At 38.3% G+C, this 27,465-nt stretch overlaps 1 long non-coding RNA gene across 1 annotated transcript; it reads left to right on the top strand.

Annotated features, from left to right (window-relative positions):
* The first annotated feature begins 18,794 nt into the window (after positions 1–18,794).
* Positions 18,795–26,817, top strand: LOC125184563 (uncharacterized). Its single transcript, XR_007168778.2, has 2 exons — positions 18,795–19,074; positions 22,819–26,817. It is a non-coding gene; the product is annotated as an uncharacterized lncRNA (long non-coding RNA).
* Positions 26,818–27,465: the final 648 nt, after the last annotated feature.

The raw sequence follows: 27,465 nt of genomic DNA, 5'->3' as shown, positions 1-27,465 counted from the left end.
GTTGTTTTGTTTCCAAGAATGGAATTGTGTTTGCTGTAAGTTTACTTCCTGTGTGCAACTGCAATGGCTTCTGCAGCAAAAAATGACATTCTCTGCCAACAGTGATGCCACATTGGTGACTCACATCTATTTATATTCAATCTTGTCTTCTGCCACCAGTGTCAGACCTCAGCTTGCCCTTTCCTCTCTTCTTTCAGCTTGCTTCAGTGCTGATTACTCCGCAAATGGCAATATGAAGCTGTGTGCAGTACGATAGCAGACAGAATTAAAGGTCTTAATGAACTGCATATGACGCTAAGGGGTTCCTTTGCTGCAGCATGAAGGAAAATCTCTAGCAGATCAATTAAAAAAAAATCTTTATTAGAAAAAAATATAGGAATGGTATTTTGAAGGAGGAAAGGAAAGATAGAAGAGGGGAATATGTGACTTTAGGTTTTAGTCCGAAAAGACAAAATGAAATATTCAAGTCATTCTGCAGACTTCTGCAGCTGTAGATCAGGGATGTACATTAAGGCCATGCAGCCTGCTTCTGGCTGAAGTAGCAAAGTAAAGACATTGGTTCTAAATATATTATTTTCTAGCAGTAATGCAAACACACAAAACACATGAGTTGTGAAACAGGAGCTGCAGAAAGACTATAATGGCACTGGGAAATGCAAAATAGTACATCCTCTGTCTATTATTTGAGCTGCACTGGTGTTACAGCATCCCTAACATGAAGAAAGCTGATAACCTGCAACAGTTCTGCCACAGCACACGTCTGTCCATGGGTAGTGTATTCCCTTACGAAATGGTTTCAGAGAGACAGGATTTTAGCGAGGCTTGCAGCATATATTTTATCACTCCAATTTTGCTTGCAGTACAGTCAGTGCTATCAAACTGACTTTTAAAAATCACTAATTTGCATGTATTTCATAAGTCCTTTCTGGTGACTCTTGGATGTTTTTCTGTGCACTGCAAGATTCAGGAAGCTAAGAGAGCGTGGCATTCAGTTTATTTATCTGTCACTAAATGGCACCGTGGTATTTATGGGAGTTTCTGGAGGTCATACTGGGAAACACTTGTCTCCAGGAATTACCACTCTGCTGGACTCTGACTGCTCAGGAGAGACACAGGGATGTGAAACTGTCCATGGTGCACGACCTGCGGCACAAGACGACAATGCCACCTGATGAGGTCAGATGATCCTGCCACCAGCCTGGACGGGACTGCCAGCACGGCTGGCACATCCATTTTCAAACTTGAGGGCTAGAAGCTCTTATGTAGATCAGCTGGAAAATCATTCTCTGGTGACCTTGGTGCTGGAAAAGCTGAACCGCACAGATTTGCAAACAAAGCAAATTAGATTCATTTCTGCTTAAACTAAGCCTCAATTTACTAACGCTTATTCTTGGCCTGGAAGAACAAAATGACTCTTTTACCAAAGAAAAACACCAGTGTGATTGTTTTCATAAATAATGAAAGAAAAGCCTCCATCACACACTCAGCAGTGAGCAAGTGAGGTTTTTATTTGAAGCAGCAGAATATTCAATCAGTGATTTCATCACTATAGGAGACCTATGGAGTCTGCCACAGACACAAATAAAAATGCAGCCAGCACACACAGGAGGCGATGGAGAGGAAACAGATAAAGCAGAACTAGTTATTTTTAACTGTCATTAATATTGCAAGAGAAGCTGTGACAAAGGCAGCAGCTTTAGAATTCAGGATAGTGTTCTCATTAATACCAGAAAAATATTATCTAATGAGATATGTCATATCAAGAATAACACAAAATGAAGGCAAGAACAGACATCATAGTAAGACAAACACGACACCAATTATAGAAAAAAAAAATCTTGTGAGATTTTGAACAAAATCTTAACTTAATACAAATAACAGATATTGCCTTTACTGCATACATACCTTTTAGTTGTACAAGAGTATAAACAATTCCAAGAAGAAAAAGAGGTATTTTACTAAGACAGCAAGATAAGCTGCTGAGCATATATTTATCAGCTTAGGTCACAAAAACACACTCATTTACTTTATACCAATGACCGGCGTGATAACTTGTATTATCAAAGATGCTGTATGAGATGCTTGACTGCAAAGAATAGAATGAGATTCCCATGATTTCTTACTTGAGCTCTGAAAAAGAAGTTGTTCAAAAATTCAGATGCTAATTTGAATATATAACACTGGAATCGTCTGCATCTGTTTACTTTCTGTGAATGTGGAGAGAGGAAAAGGTGTAACTATGATCATGCAATCTGGAGATACTTTAAAATCCTAAGAGGTTCCTGGAAATTATATGAAGTGAAGTCTGGTAAACATTTTCCCCAGAAAAGATAAAAAATAACTTGTGTACCCTTCCCTATTTTGTCATACTTTCTACGATAAAATTTAACAACTTGTTGTTGAAATGACTAAAATGAAACAGACACCACGGACGATGTGGGTGGGGAAAACATTTTCTTACAAGAGCTGGACTTCCACTAGAAACTGTATATTTCTGCAAAATCTATTGGTCAATTGATCTATATATCTATTTTTCTGTCTATCATAAAATAGCTTTTGATAATAGAAACATTTCATATTCCTTTCTTTCCTGATACCTCTCCTGAAAGATTATACTCCCAATACTTTTTTTTTTCCAATCCCTTGTGATAATAAATTTAATTAATATTACTAGAGTACTAGAAAAATGCATCATCCTGTCTGATAACCTCAATTACATAGCTCAAGCATTAGTTTGGCTGTAAAGAACATAATGTTCACAGTAGATTTGCTCCTGAACAATCCACTGATTAAAAGATCATGATATTCAACAGTGAATATTAATTTACAGGCTATCAGTGAACAAACAGGTCTAATTTAAGATGTTTATCTTGGATGACTCTCATCTTATGGAATAAATACAGCACTTTTAACATAATAGTAAATCACTGCTTCTGAATGAAGTACTCTTTCTCCCAGGTTCTTATTCCTGAGATTAATTAACATTTATTAGCATAAGCATTTGTGTGGTCACTCAGTTGGACCATGAAACTGATATGGATTAAAATTAACTTGACAAGACAAACAAACAATAGTCGCTTTCAACCTTAATTTGAAGGATTGCCTTCATTTCTCTAGAGTGAAGGCATCCTGCTTCAGTGTCCTGAAAATCACCTTTTTACCTACTTTGGAGGAATTTTACTCTTTAATTTTTATTCTTTAATTTATCCTTATATTCTTATTTAAAACAAACAAACAAAAAAAAAGCTTTCCTAAATTTATTCTTGCAAAAGAGAGGAGAGAAAAAGAACTGGTAGTTATCAGTCAGACTGAAATTTCAGTATGAATGTTATTATTTTTCAAATTTTAAAATTTGAAAACCAGATTTCAATAGCTGATTGTTTTGTGTTTTTTTTTTTTTCTTAATCAGGAAAAGTCATTAAGAAAATTAGGTATTCTGAAAAAAAAATCACCAGAACACCTTGTTTTCTATCCCCAGACTCCAGATGGCAATTTTTCCAGCAGCTTTACCTGAAACCCATGGTAGTTCCATTACTCCTATTCCAGTACAGCAGGAAGAAAATTTCACAGAATGTAATTTTGCAGCTTTCAGGATAAACAGAGACCCCTGTGCACATTTATTCATTGTGACTCTGTGAAGCTGCATATTTTCCCTTGTATGTGAAGCCTGCTGGGTGGTATAAAACCAGTAGGAACCTAGTTCTTCAGATAATTTCTGGGGGGCAAGCAACACAACAACAGCAAGACAGGTGCTAACTGAGCTCTTCTACCTCTGACTTTGTCATCACGTCTTTTCATTTGGCTGTCTTTAAGCAGTACAATGTATCACAGCCTACTCATTACAGTCCCTTCTAAGAACAAATGATTTACAACATCTAATGAAACCACTTCTATTGTTACTAAGACCTTAATATTTTAACCTGATCCTTCTTATTACTAAGAAATGGATGGGCTCCCCTATCTTAGCTGGAAAGACAGATGTGAAAACAGGCTCCTTTCTATACATATGATGAAGGAGTTCATGGCACTGGGAAAACAGAAGAATGTGTGATATATGACAAACAATTATAATGATTCTCAATAACTACATCCCACTGGAAGTGCATGTGTTTATGTGAGATGAGCAGCCCTTCAAAGAGATGGCTAAACATATCTGAGGCAAGAGGCAAACTGTGGTTTGAACCACATAGCTGAAAACAATTTCATGAAGCCACTGGGAAGTAAATAAGGTGAAAGACAACATACTATCTTGATTCTCTTAACCTTTGGCCAGGAATTGGCATCTCCATGTCTCTTTGAATTGCTTGGCCCAGGAACACATCCTGCTCCCTTTGTTTGAGTGTACACCTTCAGTATTCCACAGCTTAATAAGGCCCAGGCTTGAACTACACCAACCTGGTGTCCTTCTCCCCTGGGTTTGATTTAATGAGAAGAAAAAATAATAAAAAAATAAAAAATGCTAAGGCTAAAAGGGACCTACAGTACCTCCCCAATAGCAATCTACAACCAAGTAGGAATAGCTTCTCCATAGATCTGTGGACCTGAAACTCCAGCATAGTTTGTGTAGGAGTTTTTTCTGCCCATGATGGAAAGAACTGTCATGCTACCACATTTGTGCTTTAATATGTACGGAAAGATCAGAAGTAGTATCCTCACGATAATTTTCAGTAAATACACTTTCAGCCCTCTCTGTGTCGGCAATATAACCCAGGCTTCCAGAAGCCTAATTTGGGGGAAAGTCAGCGAGTCCTTCTTGTTACTGGAACATTTCAGGTGTTGTGTGTTGCTGCCTTTTTTCTTCACGCTCCCCGTTAGGTTATTCTCCACACTCGACAGCCTTCAGCTAATAGGTCCATGAGGTACACAGAGTTCAGATGACTCAGTGAACTTCAAATCTCAGGTTTCTATGCTCCAGATACTACAAAAGATGTTATTCACCTGTTTTTAAACAGCAATATGTTCTCAGAAGAAAGGAAATTTTGGATAACATTAGCTCCCTGTGGCCTATTTTGCAATGATCTAGTGAGGCAAATGAGCTGTAATGTTAGCATGGCCAGTTTTCTAAAGATCTGCCCAACACGGGGGAATTCTCTAGGTAGATGAGATCTACCCACATCATCTCAGCTTGGCACTAACAAAGGGTGGCAGCCAGGCAGAAGGAGTTGTAGCCCAGCCTCTACCTATCCTTCACAACTTCTCACTGTGTGAATGGTCCCTGCAGATATAGGCAGGTGGGTCTAATTTACAATAGCCCCAAGGCAAATGCATAATTATTCCAGAGGCCAGCCTAGGCTCCAGACACTAAAATCAGAAAAGCAAAAAGCTAGCACTGAGACACCTTTTTCCTTTGCACTCATGCTTAACAAATCTCAGTTGGAGATTAATTATTTCTATGTAATTATGTTAAGTTTTGAAGTGATGATCATGTAGACAGGAGACACTAAAGTGAAAATGAAAATAAATCATAACAATGTTTTTATTTGAAACCCTGATCCAATAATAAGGCTATAAATAACATCAAAGAAATCAGTAAGGATAGCACACTAATCTAAGTACCAAATTGTCTCCCTGTAGTATTAGTTCCTGTGAATTTCTTTATAGAGATAGATTAGAGAATGGCTTGTCTTTTCCATTTCTTTTTCTTCTGTAGAAGCTAGATTTAATACACTTAGAAATATAAATAGCAATGAGGTCATAAAAAATGTTGAAATGAACAAGAGTTGAAGAAAGGAACTGATAAGGAGAGGAGTCAGACTGATAAGCTAGTTGGTAATTTCAGAGTGCCATGAAGTTGAACTAGACACTAAAAGCCCTCTAAAAAAAAATCTACCCTAATAAAAACAGTAGTCTGTCTGCTCAAAATCAGGTCATTGTAGTATGCACTCACATACTCACATTGCTGACAGAGGAGACAGGTGATGAAAATGAAGTTCAGCACAACTGTTGCTGTTACAAAGCCATTGCACAGAATAAATCACAACAATTAGGGGCAGAACAGAATTATTAGGTCATCCATTCCATGTCCCAGCAGTGGAGGACTGTGTGTGTTACGTGAACTCCTAGGCACAATGACCCCCAACACTTCCCTTGCAAGTCCATCTAAGATCAGTTAAAGCTCTTGAGTAGGAAACACTCTTTTCTGCATAGTCAGTTTTCGTAAAATTCATCTTGTTAGCCATAAATATATTCCACTATATTATCTGAAGTATTTGAGACTCTGACTTTAATATAAGTGGCCTATATAGAGTTATGAAGACATTCCTTAGAGACATTCAGACAAATTATGTTCAGTTTCTGCCTTTGACTTCAAATCCAAGTGAAAGAAAATCTGGGCCACATATTATTTAACTAGATTCCTTACAACAGATATGCTATTGTCTCATCTGACTACACATTTCAATTGTCTACCAAAGAAACTGTCAGCATCACCCATTCACCTTTGCTAGCCTTCCCCAGGTTGGAGAAGGAAAGCAGGTCTAACCTTCTTAGTGAATAAGTAAGATGATTATTTTCACTGTTTTTATACTCAGATAATTCACTTGATGATGCACTTCATTTGTAAATTTTAGTCTTCATACTTCTTTATAGTTCCTAGTTTTAAAACGAAAATAAGATTGGCAGTTCACCAATGAGCACCTTCTCAAATGAACTCAGAAACAGAATGGAGTCACAGGTGTTAAGCCAAAGGGAGTCTAATGAACTGCTTGGGGACTTTCACAGTAAGCCAGACACACAGTCCATGCTGCAAGAAGAAGAAACAGCCATACTGCTAAATACACAAAGGGGATGATGTTGAAAAGAAATGATGCCTGTAATTTCTGTTCAGGCTTGAAGGTCTTCACCATTTGACACTAGGTGGAAGCCCATATAGACATACACAGGTAGTAAGAAATGTTAGTTTCTGTAGATTGGCAAAAATTTTGTAAAGGTCACTGTGTATTAGGGTAGTAACTTCCACAAAATAATAGATACATTTAAAAGAACAATAAAAATAAAATTAATTCAACATTTGTCCAAGAAGACTCAGAAGGATTTGTTCATCTTCTACAATGAACCTTCAAGTGAACAGAAATAGAAATGAATGCTACTGTAGAACCACCTGGTGTAATGTTTTGGAAATTGATTTGCCTATATCCTTAACCTTTCTCATGAGCTTTATTCCAGGAGGCAGCTGCTAACAAGAGGGAATATATTGTAATTACTTTGTGGTCTCCACCCACTTCCCAAATTAGATCCTACTCCCTCTCCCTAACGTAAAGGTAAAAGTCCCATTCATATCAGTTCAGCCAGAATCAGTTCCCTAAGGTACAGGTTTCATTTCAACGTGTAGATAGTAATATGGATACACTTCCTTGTCTCATCTGTCTGCAGTACGAAGGTATGTGCAATACCAACTCCTCAGTGTTATCCCAAGCTAAGATAATATTAAAAAAAAAATGAGGAGGAGGAGGGTAGACACTTTTTTGTTTGCTTTGTGTTTTTTTTTTTTCTTTGGAAAACAATCTGTGTGTCCAATGTGAAGATTGGTGGCTTGGGTAGTATTGTTTTAACCTAGCTCAGGTTAAAGCAACAGTCAGACTTAATCAAATCAATAATAATTCATTTAGCTGTGCTAAGATATTTGCCCAGTATACATACATTAGAGTGATACATTGTAGTGTGATATGCTATATAAAGAAATATTTCTCATATCTCTTCTAAATAAATTGCTTAACTTTAATAGTTTCCTATTAAGAAAAATAGAAGTTCATGACTCACTTTCTTGATATCATCCTTTAGTTTGTATTTCTCCTCCTCTCCAAATGTAATTAATATTAATATTTTAAATTACTTCTAACACAGAAGACCCCTGTGTCTTTAATCATGCTCATTTCTGGAGCTATTTAAAATTCTCTCTTTTTTTCTGTCACAGGACATGACTGAAATTTTAATACTCTCTGCAAAATGGGTATATGCCATTGTTTTATTGTGTGTAATGACATTCTTTTCCCAGATATCCCAGATTTGGCTTGTTGACTGTTGTTGCACATTTAGAAAAGGTGTTCTCATATATCCACAGTAGCCTAGTCAAAAATATCACAGAAAATGAAAAAAAGTTCTTCTTCTGGGGCTATATATCAAGCATTTAAATATCATTTAGCTACTGCATGATCTCAATTTGAAAATTACTGAAGTATGCGGTAGTAAATTTGGATGATCATTATTTTAACACACAGTAAAGACTATAAATCATGTCGGGTGTCAGAATTTGTTTTCATAGAATGAAAGTTCAATACAGTATGTGGCAATCACCGTCCCTTAACTGAACCAAACACAGCTATTTTTGAGGATGAAAATTACATTTACATTATACAGTAGTAATGAGATATCCCAACAAATAGGATTACAGGGTTATTGCTCTAAGAGAAATCAAAACATAGCAAGAGACAGCTCCTGCCATTAAGCATCCACCACCTGATTGAGCAAGTTTAACTAAATACAACTCCTCAAGAAGCAACAGTAGCACAGAGAAGCAGATTGCCTTACTAAAGATGTCACAGCTTTTTGGTGGAAGCACCATGAGCAGGAGCTCAGAAACCCAGCACAGGGTCTACCAGGCTTCAGTTATGCCCTGAGCATGGATTACTCCTTGAGGTCAGACTGAAACCCTTCCCTTTCTGTTTGCAGAAATTACAGGTTGAAAACTTAGAGATTTGCTAATGTGATGATTCATAAGGAAACTGAGAGACATCAGCTACCATGATCTAGAAACGGCCCCTGTACAGTATCGATGACAAAATGTCCACGAGAAGCTAAATGGTGTTATGACACAGACAGATCTTATTGTCATGGACTGCAGAGAAATGAGCATATACTTTTTGACAGCTTCACTGAAGAGGGACCAGAATATTTATGGGTAAATTTGTTTGAATACCCAAAGAAAATAACCAAGTGACCTTGTAATATTCTTTTGTAACAGCCTGTTATCCCTGTTTTACCTGTGGGATGATAGAGGCATTAAGGGTGGTTTGATTGTCTAAATGTAGGCAGCTGGTACTAACTTGGAAGCTTCACAGTGATCCTCCAGGACTCCTGGGTTTCCCAAGGTTATATTCTGACATTGTAGTTATACTTGCCAGCCTCATGCATATGTCTTGGATACATAGGATCTGCATTTAAACCCATGAATTGCATTGTAAGTGACCTAAAATAATCCAGAAATGATGCAATGAACTGTGAAAAGAACCCCGGGCATACACTTGGACTGCATTTCACAAAAATCAGCTCTTTTCTCACCTTTTTCATTCAGACTCATAACACCAATTTCTTCCCCTAAACCAATTGTTTACACTTCCACCAATTTCTCCCACATTTACAGCCTACATGGACAGTCAGTGTGACTCACTCCCTCTTTTTTCTACCTTTTTTTTACCTGCTGGCTGTAATGTCTGGTCACTTGTAGCCTATGAAACTATCCATAAAAATGAAGGATGAGGGGAAGAGGCAGCTGGGTGAGTGAGTAGGGCATCCCACGTAGGTGGAAAAGGCTCAGACTGTCCAGAAAAAGAGCTAACAGATTTGAAGGCAAGAGGAAAGAAGAGACAGAGATGAAGTTTTATTTTTTCAGGAGTTGGGACAAGAAGAGGTTGAAGCCCACCACAAAATTAAACTGGCAGTGAACATCAGCAACCAAAACCAGTAACTGATTTCACTACTAGCTTTTCAATACTAGTAAGACATGGTACCTTGCAGTCTCTTACAGTATAGCCATAAAGATCATCCACATTCAACTATCTATGATTTCATCTCTTGTATTATTTAGACATTCTCTTACAACTGTGCCTAAAAATAGCACAGGAGTGACATTAGATATTAACAATCGAAGAACAAAAGAGTATATAATGGACTCACTCTCCCTCACAGTTAGACTACCTGTATGTCTGCCTGGTTCTTGTGGTTTCAGTAAAGCTGGTCTGGTGCAGATGTTTAGACCCATAATTACTCTCACGTGGATACAGCTGGGAAGAGGAAAAAAATGTTGCTTTAAAATGTTTTATGAGTGCAGTGCCCATTACTAACTCTAGTTCTCGCACTGTGTGAGAGATGAATTTCGCTATTTTTAAAGTGTAAACACTTTGGGAATATAGAACATTTTATTTTTTATGTTTAGACAGTGCTTTACAGCCTGCAGTCAGACAGGGAGAGAATTAATACAGCAGAATTAGTTGTTTTATTGTGAGACAACATTTTACACAATTCCCTGCATTCAACAAATGTCTGTGTGGAAATGGAGAGGCACAATTCTTTGGCAAATTACTCACCTTCTCTGTTCTGTTGTGGTAACACGGATTTGACTGGAATTTACTCTTCTTGAAAGTATTTTCTGAAGTTAATTTTTGTTGCTGCTGAAAGATCAGATTCAAACATACCATCTAACAGATTATCTCTTGACCCTGAGCAACAGATGTCACATAATGCATGTGGAAATATGAGGAATTGCCTTGTAGTTTTGGAATTCTGATATCAAGCATCAGAAATGAAGTTTCATACAACTACTGACTAGTCACAAAGTTTTTGTGACTGCAGACCTCTGCTCCATAGGCTTATGCACTATGGACACCTATTTGGCTCTAAGCATGCATCAGTGGGATTTGACTTCAGAAACATGAAAAAAAAAAAACTCACAATAATATTTTTTTCTCTTCTAATTTATTCTGCCCTTTGGAGTGCCAGGGATATGCCTGTCATTACTTCAAGGAACTTATGTATTTCTGCAGGCTTCAAACTTCACCAGATACACAACCAAATGCATGCCCCTCATATCCAATTGAAAATTTAAGTGCAGTGGTACCAGAGAGTGTACTACAAGAAAATTGCTTTAAAACTGTTTTGTGTGTAAAGAAACTGGAGTAATTACTGAACAGTTGATAGTGCAATTAATTCAGTAACAAAAAGTAAGCTTCATTATTTTTCAGTAATTCAAACACAATCAGCAATTTTTATTGGTGCAGGAACTCCTTTATAAGACTTGTCTCATTCTAAACTAATTATTTCTGTGTTCAGAAGTATTCATGTGACTCTCCTGTCAGTTTCCTCCTTGCTCTCCATTTCAGACAATTACTATGTCTGTAGAAAAAATAAAATAAAAAAAAAGACTGCCAAAAATGATAGTTGGTAAAAAATACCCCTTTTAGAGAAAATGACTTGGCAAATTCTGCTCTTTTGACTATTAAAAACCCTCACTTTTCAGGAACTTCTACTGCACAGTATTTTAAATTACCTGACAAGAACTTTTGACATGCTTGGTGTTTTGGAATAGCTTGAAGTGTTTGTGTGACATTGCTGAATATTTTTACATGTGATTATGGGAATTTTATCTTATTTGTCAGCTTAATTTTGATCTGAGTATCCAAAATAACAGTCACTGCCAAAAATAGCCGTCTCCTGTTGGACACCTATATGCTGGCTTCCCCAGCTCAAAGGTCCACCTCACAAGCAGGTGGTTGTCTTTTCCATACCACGTTTCACAGTTACTTAGCAATAAGGGATTGTCTGACACATGCATTCTAACGAGAAATAGTAAGCATGGCACAGTTTCATGTATTCAGGCCAACAAGGTATTTAGGCAAAGGTGAAATGCCAGTTGCCTCATTAAAGTGACAAGTAAGTATAGTATACTGCCTGGTTCAGATAAAATAGTCAGACTGTTCTGGGAGTTGGACAACGATGTCTTGTCCACAGTTCACATCAGGGGCTGTTTGCTCATGTAAGGGCTTATGTCCATACAATGACTGGGCATAAGACATTTTAACCTGCTCGTCAGTGACATTCAGGGCTATCTGGTGCTGTCTAGAGTTTAAAACACTCGGCAAATTTTCTGTAAAGCATATAGTCCTTCTGACACCGGGTATTGCTGTTGTATGAAAACATTCAAGTATTTAACAATCTCCTGCTAAGAAATGCTGTCACCTATACTATACAGCTTGTCTTCCGTTTGATAGATTACATGCTGCAATGAAATATATACTTGTCCATGTAATTTTTTTAACTACATACTTGAACAATGATTATGATATGCATTGCATTTTAAACAATTTTCCATTATGTTTCATGTGCTGTACAGATTTCAGTTGGCATTTGCAAGACAGCCAGAAAATTACAGCAATTATTGAAAATTATTGTGATATAAAAGCAAAGCACTTCCCCACCTCCTATCAAGTTTCTTTGTATTGGTGTATAAAACAGACTGCTGCTTCAGCACCTAGGAAGACAAACTATATTTTTCCTCCTTAACTATTAACTGTGCAGAGAGAATAAATTCTACTTAGCTTAATAGTTTTGGTAGCAGATATGCAGTCAATACCATTTCTGAACTTTTACCAGGATTACGCTGTTTAGTATTGAGCCATTTACTTAGATTACAATCTGTTATATGTACACTCACATACATTTTCATAAGTGTAACAGTCGATTCTTTGTTCTTTGAAAATGTAATCCATTTTTAATTTCATTATTGCTTTTCTGGTTCAGACTGAGGAGATTTTAACAAGAACTTCTTTGGTCAATCTTTTTTATTACTTCATTTATCTTAATGGCAAGGACCTTTTCTATAAACTCATCTATCCATGGTTAGTTTTACATTCATGAATAGTTTCTTAAGAGCCTATGGGTATACTCACGTGCAGGAAGTTAAGCATTTGTGTGTTTGTAAGAATAAGGTCTTATTTTGCCTGGGCTTTTTTAAATATAGAGTACTAAGACTTCATTGTATTCCTTTCAGGGGAGAAACAATTCAAAAGTGTTTGAGAAAGAGGATTAATGTTTTTCATAGCATACATAAAGAACAGTAATAATTTTCATCATGTATGTCTAACTCTAAAGTAAAAATTTTAATGCAAATCTCTGTACTATAGCATAAGAAACTTGTACTTTATGTGTTCCTGTGAGTTTAATTGAATTTGACATTGTAAATGGCAGGAATTTTAATTACTTAGGACATAATACAGATATTATTTTAACATGGTAGGTAAAGAGGATGTTGTTTGATTATAACTCAGTTCTACATTTTTTTCTTTTTAAAAAAGCAAATACGGGCAATGTCTTTATTGTGACAAGAAGGTGTCTGATACAAGTTGCTGGGAAAATAACCAAAAAAAGAAAAAAGAAAAGAAAACTATGTTAAAATAAAACAAAAAAGAATGTAATTCCTAGTTAAAACTTTGCCTAGGCTCCATGTTATATACATTGGAACAGCTACCCCAAAAAGATCTGTAAGCAAGTTCTCTGATGTGGGATACTGGGGTATGCTATGTCATGATATTACAAAGTTAAGAGCCTTAAATTAAGCAGGTCTCTTATTTATTTACCTTTTCCTTCTGTTGTGGTTTTCTCTCTGTACTCCTTTTCATTTTTTTCTTCTCAAGTTTTAACTTTAAAGAAGGCCACCAAGAACACAGACGAAGCACAGTTTAGCCATGAGCTTAATTTGAAAAAGCCAAGCGCCAATGCTGTCTGCTTGATATCAGTAAAGGTATTTGCTTGCTGTTCAGCATCCTTATTAACAGCCCGTCAGACACGTGGAAGAGGGATGTTGTGACAGTAAACAGCAATGCTGTGAGCAGGAGGTGAACTGGAAAATGAGAGCAACAAGTCAAATGTACTGTTGCTGAACATTGTAATCTCCACTAATTCCACTTGATTATTTTGACATAATTTGCAGCACAAATTATGCTAGATAAATTAGGGGGCTTACTCCCACATGCGTTTCAATGTTCCTAGAGACCTTCCTCCACCTCCTCCTCGATTCCTTCCACAGCAGGGTGCACTTGTGATTAAATGTATTTTGCACAATATGCTGACTGTTGTTACTTATGATAGTAACTGGTGGTTAGCGTTGAGGCAATTTTTAGCGTTAAACACAACTCTCTCTTTGTTTCTGATGAACAGTGAACAAACAAATTGAAGGAAGATAAACCCTCTGGTTTAGGAATTAGTTTAACTGAGCTCTTCTCTTTCTTTCGCCCCTTTTCACCATTCAAAAAACCAACCCCAGATACCTGTGCAGTTTTAAACAGTTATTTTTCTAGGAGCTTTGTAGTGTTCTAGGCATCGGATAGAGCACATCAGCCTAAAAACAGCAAAAGAGTTAAGCCCTGGCTTTGAGAAATTACTCAAAGCAGATAATATACTGAAGGTCTTGTACTCAAAGCATCCCTTCCCTCTCTTGTGGTTCATCTCTTCTTAAACCCCCATTTTCAGCATTTTCACTTCACATTTCAATATTAGCTGTACTTAAGTCTATGTGTTTCATTGAATGAACACTTGGAACAGACAGACACAGCCAGCCAGTGTTAAGAGCCGCAGCCCTGCCAGCTGCAGCACGATGTGGAGTGAGCCTGGTGCTGAAAGCAGCAGGGGGCAGCTCCTCTGCAGCCTCCCAAGCCAAGACACCACAACCCAGTGTTCAGACCCATGGGCCAAAGGGCAGCCAAAGTGGGCAGCCGAGCAGCTGCTGCTCAGCCCCAGACGTTCCTCCCCAGCTTTGGTAGCACAAAAGGCTGCTGGTTTCTTCTCTTGCAAATGTTGGAGGACCGAGCATCCTTGGTGCTGGTCCAGCTCCTACTTCTGGGGTCCCTCTAATTTATGCAACCACATGGGCAAACTTTACAACACCTCGTACATTATTTGGCTACGGACAGACACAATGCATGGATGGTTATCACTGAGTATAACCAGATGAGCCTGTGTCACAGAGCTGCTTAGCATTACGGCTTAAAAATAGACATATATTTATATCGTTTTTAGTTGCCATGGGTAAGTCTAAACTGTATTTGGTTTTCTTTTTTTATAAACAGTGCCTTAAGTTATGTGAACTCACAAAGAGGAAAAAAAAAGCCAAAAAAAAAGAAAAAAAAAAACAGAAACCAGCCATTTTGCACAAAAACACAGATTTTTTTAATATGTGAAGTACAGTTGACAGAAATGTACAGTATGGCATATACATAATATGCAGGAAGGTCAAGCTACCGGTGTCCTGCATCTGTCATTCATAAAGGAAGCTGTCTACCCAGGACACATGAATATAGGTTCCTGCAGTAACATGGAGCTTTTGTTTTTCTTCAGGTTTATTATGTAGAAGCCAAAGAGCATACTCAGACACTGAGTGCATTCATAACCCCTAGAAAAGTCTCGTGAATGCTTTCTCGAAGGCACCCCTCATTGACTTGTTAGCTGCTACAGACTGCAACCTAGAAACAAAAAGCAGACAGCCCTCACAACAATAACATCCCACCATAGTCCAGGCTTGTGTCTACAGCTCGGGAAAAAAAAAAAGTCAAATAAGTAAATAGATAGATAGATAGATAGAGGGGAAAAATAATAATAATAAATAAATAAATAAATAAGCAATTAAAATCCCTGTTGTCATTTTCTAGAGTAAACTCAAGGGTCCTACAGCCACGACCTTCTCTGAGCAGAGGCAATGGAGTAACTCTGAGGAGATCTGAAATGTGCAGTAGCATAATGACCTCATGCTGATCTCCTCTCCTGTGCCTTGTTTTTACAATTTTAGTACAACAGCTTTGTTACAAAAGGAGTAAACAGATCTTTGTCAGCTCCCCATGGTAGAATTGCACAGCCTGTTAGATGCTGGGGAGCTACATGGCAGAAATGATTAAATACCCTTTTCTTACGAAAGCACCCATCTTTTATGACTCATCTCTTTTCAATTCACCTTAAGCACCACTTAATTTAAAACTGAAACTTTGTAGGTAGCTTGAAGGAGTCATAGACAAGACAAACAGAAAGCAGTGGTGCTCCAAGATTGTATTATTTCTTACCAGAAAAGTTATGAAGCACAATACCTAAAAATACATGCACAATCTATTTAAAGCATTGTTATATTTGCTCACTCTTTAGTTTCCTTTGGGAGCTAGCTGTGTTGTGGCTGCATTCAGGAGCAAGCCTTCAATCTCATGGCCCTGCGGTTACAGGAAAATGGCAGCTGAGGATCACATTTTTGTTTTATACAGCTGTACAGCAACACTTTAGGCACCCTTTAATTAAAGGGAAAAAGTTAACTAAACTTGGTTTGCTTTCCCACAGTGGACTGCTTTATGACAGGGATGAAGGCTGGTTCATGGTTAAGAAACTGGCTTTACACTTGGGGATGAAAGTTTGGTTCCTGAATATTGCAAGGGTTTTTGTGTTTCCATGTGCAAATTTCTTAGGGCAGGGCTGTCAAAAGTAATGAATGATTTCAGTTTCCTCCAGATGAGGTTGCCCAATTGAAGACAATTTAGTGGATAATAATAATGGATTTAATGAACAATTTCCTGGATTTTCCAAGAAAAACTGAGCATCAGCATTCCTCAAAATAAGGTCCCTTTGTCTTCAGTTGGGTAGTGCAGATTTCCTCCTAACATTCCTACATGCTTTCTGAAAATCTAGCCCAACATCACTGGGGCTCAATTGCCTATCTATATTAGGAGAAAATTCATATCATTTTCTCCATCCTTTATCTTTTGTTTGCTTTTATTTTTGCCTGCTTAGCTGCAAATCCCATTTAATGTGCCAGTGTGTAGTGCCTGGAATTCAGTTCTCAGATCCTGTCTGATGATTTTTAATGTTACTAAAGTGCAAGTGTCTCAGTATCAAACTCATACATTTTTATATGCATCTTTTTCAGTGCTTTATATAGAAAAATACTGTACACCTGCATCCAATTTGGGTGTGGAATAGTTGGCATAAAGAAAGCTGCTGGAGTGCCTTAGAAGCCTTTTCTTGCCATGACACTGTGGCTTCTGTCAGATTCCCTTCCCTGCTCTTTGTGTTGCTGCCGTGGCTTGGGCTGCACACAGAGGCAGCAGCCGGCGTTTGAGCGGACACATGGAGACCATCGACTCCATCCCACAAGAGCAAATGGGCTGCCAGGGAACAAACATCCCCCAGGGAAGATAAGCAGATTACTTTAGTCCTCACATTTCTGCCACACTCTCCTGAGTGATCAGAAGGACACCACAAGAAGCGCTCTGAAAAGCACTAATCTGCTTCAGCACACTTCATTAAAACTGAAATCCAATCAGCTGAAATATGCCGCACTTTAACGGAACCAAAAGGACTACAGAAGACTCAAACTGTTCTTTACTAGCTTGTGTTTGCAAAAGGGAAAAGCAGCACCGTGGGGCACTAACCCTGATGCCAGTGAAGCACAGTCCATGTAGCTCATTCATGCACACCCCACAGGAAACCCTAGTTAGGGAGCCATATGCAGAAGAAAATATAGAACAGAATAGAATAGAACAGTTGAAAGGGACCTACAAAGACCATTGAGTCCAAGTGCCTGACCACTTCAGGGCTAACCAAAAGTTAAAGCACATTACTGAGGGCATTGTCCAAAGGCCTCTTGAGCGCTGACAGGTGTGGGGCATCAAACACCACTCTGGGAAGCCTGTTCCAGTGTATGGCCTTTCTCATGGTAAAGAAATTCTCCCTAGTGGCCAGAGCGAACCTCCCCTGGCCCAGCTCTGTGCCATTCCCACACATCCTGCCACCGGTGAGCAGGGAGCAGAGGCCGGCACCTCCCTCTGTGCTTCCCCTCCTCAGGAGGTGCCGAGGGCAGGGAGGTCGCCTCTCAGCCTCCTCTTCTCCAGGCTGGGCACCCCACGTGTCCTCAGCCTCCCCTCACAGGATGGGCCTTCCAGCCCTTTCACCAGATTCATTGCCCTCCTCTGGAGGCTTTCAAGTGCCTTAACACGCTGTCAGTATTGTGGAGCCCAGAGCTGCTCTCAGTGCTCACCGCAGGCCCTGTTGCTCTGGACCCACGCAATCCATGTCCGTCCCGTTGCCCCAGCCCCACAGCCTGGCAGGTGTGGACATGACAGCACCAGTCAAAGCACAGAAAGCGCCAGAGGGGTCTGCCCAGGTCAGGAATCAGCTCCAGTCTCTGACGGCTGGCCTCCAACAGTACTGGCAGCACCAGTATGCTATTGCTAGGTGTGTGGGTAGCTGCTGGCAGCTACGGTTAACAGCATCTAGCTGGGCCTTGGCCTCGTGAACTGCCAGCTAGAACAAATGGTATTTCTCTGAAGATTTCCAACGTCTCCGTCACTGGCTTCAGGGCTAGATCAGAAATAGCTCACACATGGCTTCACTCTTTGACCTGCCATTCCTGCTGCAAAGCCATAAACAAGCACTGGGGTCACACGGGGGAAGAGCCTAGCATTTCAGGGCAGGGGGAGGCTCTTACTACTTACACAGTTCAAACTCCAGCAGAAATAAAACTATTTATTTAGGGGTAATTTATCGCGATCATTAATATTAGTTGTGATTCAGAGGCGGCAAAGACAGCAGATCTCCCAGTCCATTCCAGCTCCAGTTGTTATGCACAATCCTGTCTGTTAATCCTTGGTAAAATACTCTATCTAAACAGTCCACAAGCTTTATTGCAAAGTGTTAAAAACCTAATGGTCTTCATTTACTAACTTTTAATTTCTGGTCTGAAATGGAGAGCTTTACAGCAGCTTTGTTTAAATTATGTGAGTTTAGAGAGCACTTAAATTCAGCCTCAAACTGACCTTGTTGTACAAACTGTAATTTTTTTGGCACCAAAGCCTCAGGCTGCAGTCTGCTGCTGGTTGCGTGCTGTATTGTGTCTTTTCAGATGCATCCCCTGAATGCATCTCCCACATATTTGCAGAAAAGGACTGTTTCCTGTTCAAGTCCTGATGCCCTGCCAAACGTTCATTCTCAAGTAAGTAGCACAATGAATTATCTCTTCTTCCATACTGAATAGCAGCCTCAAAATAATCCACAGGTTAAACTGGGAGCTCTTGGAGCTATAGAGACATATGGAAGGCTTGGAAGTTCTGTCTTGGAAACATGAGAAAAATTTGACCTTCTAATCACCACGTGATCATACCATGCATGCCTGCAGACATCTGCTTGACCACATGTACGTTCTTCCTGTAAAAAAAAGAGTGAAATTAGAACTTGCGAGCCTCAGGAAATTTTATTATTTCAACATTTTGTTCATTTCAAATGAGGAGGAAGCTGAAACAATGATCTCTCCTGTACTCTTCAGTGACCCCCCTCAAAGTGAGTATCTAGACTTTCCCTGGCAGTATTTTTGAGAAGAAAATGGTAGCTTAATGGAAATAATGGAGATTTCTATTGGATTTCTATTCTGACAGAAAATTATGGTCCACAAATCTAGGTGTTGGTTTTATTTTTGAACTGCTTTCTGTGGAGTGTATCTTGAGGTATACTTTTGCATTCTTGAATTTTTGCCATGCCAGTGACATATTTGCTTTTTTTTATTATTAATTTTTAAATAAGTGCTGCCAGGAGGTAGGACCGTCTTAAGCTTTCCCTCTGAATATCCTCTCATTTCTTCTGGGCTCGTAGTATCGTTCAGAGTCACCTGGGAGCTTCCAAAACGCACCAAGGAAACCCTGAGCAGTGAAATTATGATACTTGAAATGAAGGATAAAAACATCACCAGGAGCTCACTGCACAAATGGCACTGTTACTCCTTGCTGGTGAGTGCAGCGATGCTGCTCTCAGGCACCTTCTCCTGCGAGGTGGGAACTGCTGCCCCTCTCCTGGTGGAAGGTCCACCACCACCTTGCCTCTTGACATGAAACAGAAGGAGAAATGGTAGATAGGGATAGGGATAAAGAACTTGAACTAGAATAGAATAGTTCAGTTGGAAGGGACCTACAAAGATCATTGAGTCCAAATGTATCTGTGAATATTAGGCAGCTTAGTGAAAGAAAATAAACCATGTATTTTTAATTACTGAGAAAAGTCTTACATTTTCCCCAGTATGCACATCAATGCATGAGGCACAATGGTGTTTGTATCTTGACTTTGTATTGATCTTTTATTTAAAAAGATCTATGTCCCAATGCAGAGAGGCTTTCTCAAGCTGAGCATCTAGCATTACTGAAAGCAGGAAATACGTGTGTTATTTGACAGGGGATTCTTGTTTATTTTTATATTGAAGAATAAAATCTTCCTCCCAGAAACATGCCAAGGTTTCCATTTCAGGGATAAAAATACTTCCATTTCCCTTCAGAAGATGACTAGTATTACAGAAATTGAGATAGAATGTTTCTCCCTCTATTTTCTTTTTTCTTCTCATATATGTCTATACATTGACCTAACCAATAATGAATACATATAAAAGCTACATAACAATACAGCTATTATTGGATTACCAGGTAGAATAAGGACTAGTTTAGCAGCTATGAATATGTGGCACATGCTGGGTTAAGAAAAGTTTGAACTGCAAAGTTTCTAAAAGCCTGGTTTTCCAGAACTACTGAGATGGTGGCATTTTGCCAGGCTGATTTACAGACATGGCTCATTTTTATTTTTTCAAGCTGTCTTCTGCTATCACTCTGGCTACCCAGATGTCATACATTTATGAGTTCTGAAGAAGTTCAGAAATAAAAATGATGAGCTTCTTGCAAAGATATGCAATCTCTCATTAAAAACAGCTACTGTTTCAGAAGACTGATGGATAGGTAATGTTTAAAAAAAGAATTCAGACAATTAAAAGCATTAGAGTAGTAAGGGTTACATCAATACCTGGAATATGTGGTTGAAGTGTTACTTATAAACAGAATAGCAAATTGTCTGGTGTCATAACAGGAGTGAGTTTAACCAATGTTTTGTTGTGTTTTTTTTTTTTAAGTAAAAAAGCATCTCACTTTTCATCAGAAGCTTTAAACTGGAAAAATCAAGCAATTCATAAAGAAAACTGGTTGACACAATCTGCTCAGGTTTACCAAGAAATCCTTATCCTGAAGTATATATCACATTAAAGGCAAAGCATTTTCATGAATCACAAACCTGGCACAAATTTAAAGAAGCAGTGTTTTAGGTTCACTTCTTAAAAATATTACAAGGGTCAGTATTAGATTCAATGTGTAATGTATTTACTAATCATCTGAACAGAAGGTGGGTAGAGAAGTAAGACTACTTGAAAAGTAGTAAGTAATGAAACGAGAAACAACAAAGGTCAGTGCTGAAGGAAAATATTTACTTGCCTAAGTCCAAAAACTTCACTTTAGGAAAGGAACCTGATATTCACTGTGCATCTGTAGTTAGTGACATGCAAGTATCCTTTTCTTCCTATACGCGGGCATACCCATCCAAAAGTGAAATAATAGAGCAAGTGGATGCACAGGGAAAAATAATTACATCAGAATTCAGAGTAAAGCTTCAGATAAAAAAAAGATGAGTCGAATATTCATTAGATGATTTTAGAAAAAGATATTGCAGATTCAGCATGAAAGACATTCAGAGAAGGGCAATAAGAATGGTCAATGGCATGGAAAAAGCTCTTGTTCAGAATGACTTGAAAACCCTTAAGACTGTTTCAATTAAAGGAGTTTAACAACACTGGACACAATAATAGAAATATTTCAGATAAGGGGAGCAGGTAAAGAAGTATGAGAAGCTTCTGCTTCTTCTGTGATTATTCAAAATGATGACAATTTATGAAAATGGAAAGCAGTAAATTCAAATTGAAAGAAAGAGAAGTTTGGAAAGTCAAACCTGGCAAGGTGGATTTATAGTAATGTAGGTTAAAGAAATATCAGGAAATTTGATTTTAAAAAATGGAAAAAATAAAAGTACTTCAAAGTTTATGTCAGTCTCCAAAGAGCAGAATGACCAACATTAGAGCCTCCCAGACACACATAATCCCTCTGAGAATGTTTTCTCCATGTTCTCATGTGTCTGGCTGTGGTTTGTGTTCTCATGCATCTGGCTTGGTGTTGTTGTATCTGGCTTTGTGGATTCTTCATAGCAATCTCTCTGTTTCTAAATTACCTATGGCCATAGGTGAATGAAAACAAACAAACAAGTCTTCTCTTCCAAAATACTAATAGTCAAATTTCAGTTAGAAATTTGTTAGTTAGTTTGAAAGTTAGAATGAGGTAAATTTCAGTTAGAAATTTGACTATTAGAATAAAATTACATCAGCTCTACTCAGGGGTATGGCAAAGTACCTTTTAATATGCTCAGCCAGCTCTTTAATTTTGATAAAGACCCATTTATAACTATGTATAATATTTAGTTATGGGCATTTATTTTGGAGGGTCTGGCAGGTAAGGCTGGAAATTAGGAGCCAACATAGCATAGTTGTGGGAGGCATCCAGAAACGCATAGCATAATTGATAGGGAGAGCAGGAAACATTGCTAGTTTGGTTTCTTGTATGAAAGCTGTTCCTGTATTTAACTCTGTTAGGATTTTTAGAATGAGGGTCTCACCAAATCTCTGGTTTTTTGATTGCTATGTAGATCACCATCAAAAAAGACCTATAGATGGAAAGATACAAATGGAGGTCTGCAGCTTGTAACTTTGCAGGGTTAAAGTAACTTGAGGAACAGGGTCCTTCTAGAATTCAGGCCAGAAAAGTCCAACATAATAAAAATAATATATGTAATGCAGGGGTATTATAGCACAATGTCTCTGCCTGGCAATATTTTTAAACCTATTTTTCTGTTAACTTATTTAAATATCTGCCAGCTTGAGTTCTCATACACAGTGTCCCGAGGCATTAATCTCCTTAATAAAATGCTATGCATTCCCACTGAAGCCAGTAACAGAAAAATAAAAGGGAACCTGTGGTCATATTTCACCATAAAAATGATCTTAAAGAATTGCTGAGTGTACGGTCTAAAATGTTTTGTAAGTTCGCTAGCTAACCCTTTCTCTGGAGACAGAGTAATAATGAGTATGTCCCAGGGAAATAAGAAATAGCAAGACCATGCAAGGTGAAAATATAACTAGAAGAGCTAATGCATGACTATTGATTATTTTTGCAGATTCACTGCTGCTGCAAGTTGCCATTGTCCTATCGACATCAAAGTGCCACCACTGCAGGATCTGTCCCTATATGGTCACAGAAGGAGCTCAAATGGCTGTATGAGCTATTTCGCATGTGCAAAAATATGCGCGTGCTCATGCTGGTACGGCTGTGCCTACAGTGCTACACCAGAATGCAAAGCCCTCTTGCAGGGTCCAGATGAAGTCTTGCAGAATATCAAAGAGGCCAATTACAGAAATGTCTGAGCATGCTGATGGGATGGTGTAGTTAACTCCTACTGCAGTGAGACTGTTCAAGAAGAAGCTACAAAGTTCTTGGGTCAATAGTTTTACCATTTTCCCCAAGGAACTCTTTTTCCTTCTCTCTCTGGCAGTCTCCCCTCTGCATCACTTAGGCACTTTCAGGCTACATCAGAAATCTCTTCTTGAGCACACAGAGTCATATCAGGCTCCGTCAGTAAGATTTGAATTCTCCCTCGCAGTTTCTGAAGGTGCACGGAGACAGCTATGAAGGGGCCTGCTAAACTAACTTATCAGACAAAGATGACACAAAGAGCTGTCAACGTGTGCTATGGCTTGCTGACTACTGCAGGGAGCAAAGAGGACTCACGCCGTGTGAGGGCTTGCTGGTGGCTGGGCTCTGTCTGTGTTAGAGCTCAGTGCCAAGAGCAAGAGGGATCCTGACATCTTTGCCTGATTCTTGAATCTGTTTGAACATCATGACAAAGGGAGAAAGAATTAATGTTCAGAAATGAATAATTTCCAAGGAAGATGAACTCCTTAATATCATACATAAGATGTTATGAGGCACGGAATATTTGCTGTGCTTAATTTCATCATTCTGTACAACCACATTCTGCTAGAGACACTCATGGGATGGAATGGAGTGGGCCTATATCGCTCAAATAAGACAAACAAATGTATTTGGGTTGTAATTTGTATTAGGTGATAGATCCTATGGTAATTTTATATCAAATAACTCATTCTTACACTCCCTGAGAGCATGGTTGTTTATAGTAGCCTGTCTGTCCTTCGCATCTCTTTTACTGGTGCAGCAGGAAACACGATAGCAAGGGGATTTGCTTGTGACTGATGTATCTACTGCATATGCAATGTGCACAGGTCATATATAGTTGCAGAATACACGGTAAAGCATTCTTCTGTAAAATTTAGCTATGTGAAATTGCTTTCCAATTCCTTTGCTTCCAATTGCCTTTGGTGGGGATTCGATATATTTTTTTTTCCTGTAGATTATTTCTGGGCTCAGATAATGAAGCTATAAGCATTTGAAAGCTGTCATTTCTAGTTAAATCTCCATGCTGAAAAGGATTATTACATATCAGTGTCTAGGCAGTTTGTGTCAGTATAATTCAGCAGATCAGGGACTGGACACTCTAACTCTGTGAATTGTCACAGTCACTGGACAAGTCACTCTGACTGTAGTGCAGGGTGTTAATAGCTATGGATGTTTGTTTTAATAAATCCTTCCTTCCTCTCTTCAAATCAGAGCACTTCATTTTCCTTATTTTTTTTTCCCCATTAAAGGACCCCTCCCAGGCCCTACTCTGCAAACAACCATTACCTCCAAATCACAAGGAGTAATTTCCCAGGTATTTTCACAGTCAGCCCAGTTCTGATCAAAGAGACAAAAATGATCTCAGAAGTTATCACAAGCAGCACTGCACCTGCTAGTTTCTTGCCACACTCCTTTCCTTGGAAGAAATGGCGTTTTATACCCACTTTACACATTTAAGTAACAAGTTTCCAAGCTGCACATTTGTTTGTAGCACGAAGCTGTCTGGCTTAGTAATTAAGCTTGGCACCATTTTGAACAACTGGTCACATCCAATGGCAAAACAAGAATGAGTACCCAAGACTTGTACCCAAGATAGTTTCAAGCAGATGTTTGCTGTGACACTGAGGGAAAAGTTTGAACAATCAATAAATATTCATTGATTAGACTTTCCTTTTTGTAACATCTGAATGGTTAAAGACATTTATGTTCTTCATAGCTCGCTATTTTTCCCTCTAAGATGCAATGCAATCATTTCTCTGCCAAGTAAAAATGGCATAATTTCCCAAATGGGTAAAAATTCCCCTCAGTTATTGCTAAAATTTCCTATATAAAAAAGGAAATTATGTTTCTGAGAGCCTGGGGATTGAACACAATTTTCCAGAGTCAGTCAGACAGTCCCACTTACCTATAATGCAGTGCTTTTGAAATCAGCTACACAGCATGGTATGTGACAGTATCCTGCATCTAATTATGTTCCAGTTTATAAGAGGGTGTGAAACAAGCCTGCTATCTCTTTATATTGCACTTACACTTCTAATTATATCTACAGCCTGTTATCAAAAATATAATTAGGCAAGGTGCCAATAGGTCATGGAGCTGCTTTAGTAACTGTGGCTGGCTGGCTAACTGCCTGCAGTTAACAATTGGGCTGATAAAATCCAATCGTTGTTATTATGGGAAATCTATGCAACTGATGGATGTTCACTGTTTCCAAAGCATTCAAACATTCTGCTTATTTTCACTTCAAATTACTTACCACTCTCCTTTGAAAGGGCATAGGCAGCAGCAAAGATAATTAAACAACTGTTAGTTACTAATTAAATAAAAAAATAAAGTTTACTAATTAAAACAAAACAAAACAAAAAACTCTAAGCCTTACTTTCTAACAAGGAGGGAGTTTTAGCAAGATCAAGGTTAGCTGGTTGGATTATTGGTCTCTTTGGAAGAGATACATCGAAACCATGCCTGGATGCAAATCCAGGCACTTATTAAATAGTTCTAACTCATTAATCCTATGCTTGTACTGTGGGGGGGGGGGTTTCTATCCAAGAAATGAATAAACAAAGACAAGTTAGGGAGCTTGATTCTTCCACTCTTACTCTCTGTAAGCACTGTCTATACAAGTATTCTTGCTTAATTCAGTGGGATTACAGGTAGGGTTGAATGCTTGATTTAAGACATTGCTTCCCTTACAGTACATTTGGTAGCGTGAGTTTACCAATTCATGTTAGAAATCACTTGGCCTTTCTTTGCCTTTTTACTTTGAACTGAAGTCAGAGGTGCATGCAACCACACATATTTTAGCTAATTTTAGCTAAGCTTTCCAGATGGGGACTCATATTTCACAAGTACAATTCAAAGCAGTATGTACCTTTGATCAGTTCTTTATAGTAAGAAGAACAGAGAATCGTAAATGCAAACTAATTCAAGTCAATTTTAACCAACTTAACACACTTTTTTAATACTGAAACCGAGTCTTCCAAGGAGCAGACTGAATCAGGGCTACTTAAATTCAGTCTGTAATATGGAGAATCTGAGACTTCTGTCTCAGTCTGGGATGATCCCCTGCCTAACATGGTATCTGAACATCTTTAAATCCCTGTAGAAGTCTGGATTCAGACCAGGATCTAGACATCATGAGTAGCAAGTGGCTATGTGTTATTTCTGTACAATGCCATCCTGGAGGTGAAAGGCATTTCAGAGGTCACTTTGTCTGTACAAGGAAGGCCAATTAGATTCACGTCCTTTACGTTAGATAATTATGCAAGTTCTTTCTCAAGACATTCAGGGATGAGGACTGTAGCCCTGCCCAAGTGACCTATTTCAGTGCTTCCAAAACTTCACTCACGGTAAACTTTTCTTACTGCCTGCTGTGACTCATTCCAGTTTCAACCCATTATTTCTTGTCGTAGTGAGTCAACTAAAAATTTTCAGTTTTCTGAATTGTTATTAGCATTTTGGAAGTCATAAAGTGCTGTAATTGAGGATACTATTGGGAATTCAGTTTCAAAGTATAGAGTTAGCCCTTCACAGTTTTCTATAGTTAACCATGCATACAGTGTGGGTTTTTTTCTAGGACCTATCCAAATCATCAGCAAATTGTCCTCTGACCTCATCTCTGAGAATTTTGTATTCTTAATCACAGGTACTGTAATTAAATGTAAGTATTGTAATCACATAATTAAATAGAAATCTCTCACTATTGCAGTCTGTATTATTATTATATGAAATTCTCTTTTGTAACTGAGGGCTCTTCTTCATTTTTAACACTTCAAGATATAATGGACTTTTTGGTCACAGAATTGACTTTTTCCTTTAGTTAAGTTTCAACAATTATCTTGTTTCAGAAAAAAATTCCAATGCACCAGAAACATATCGGCTACATAGCGCTCTGTTTAGAGGTACAGACAAATTTTGCAGTCAGTCAGCAGTTTACACGTTGCAGCTTATCTAGTACAGCATTAAGAAGTTGCTTTACAAAGGTCACATTAATGGCTCACATTACCCATTGTGTCTGACAAAGTTATTCTTTTTTAATCTTTTAATCTTCTGCATAAAAAGGTACAATTCTAATATTGATCAATGAATATCCAAAGTATGCTTTAAATTTCTAAATACTGGGTTAGTATATTCAAAATTTCACTGTATGATAGGCAAAGTCACTTATTAAAAGTTGCTTCTGTTCACCAACTGGACTGATTGAAGTTTCTCAGGACTTTTCGTATGTAGAAGTTCAAGTCATGCTAAGCTTTTTAATTATTCAAATCAGCTGAGTATATTTAGGAAAATGAGATTCAAAGTGGACTTCTAATGGATAATGCCTCCAGTGTGAAGGCTTCGTTTCTAAATT

The sequence above is a fragment of the Anser cygnoides genome, chromosome 4 (assembly GCF_040182565.1).
Source record: "Anser cygnoides isolate HZ-2024a breed goose chromosome 4, Taihu_goose_T2T_genome, whole genome shotgun sequence".
In the NCBI taxonomy this organism is placed as follows: Eukaryota; Metazoa; Chordata; class Aves; order Anseriformes; family Anatidae; genus Anser; species Anser cygnoides.
Note: the sequence above shows the minus strand (reverse complement) of the source record. Positions and strands in the feature narration are given on the sequence as shown.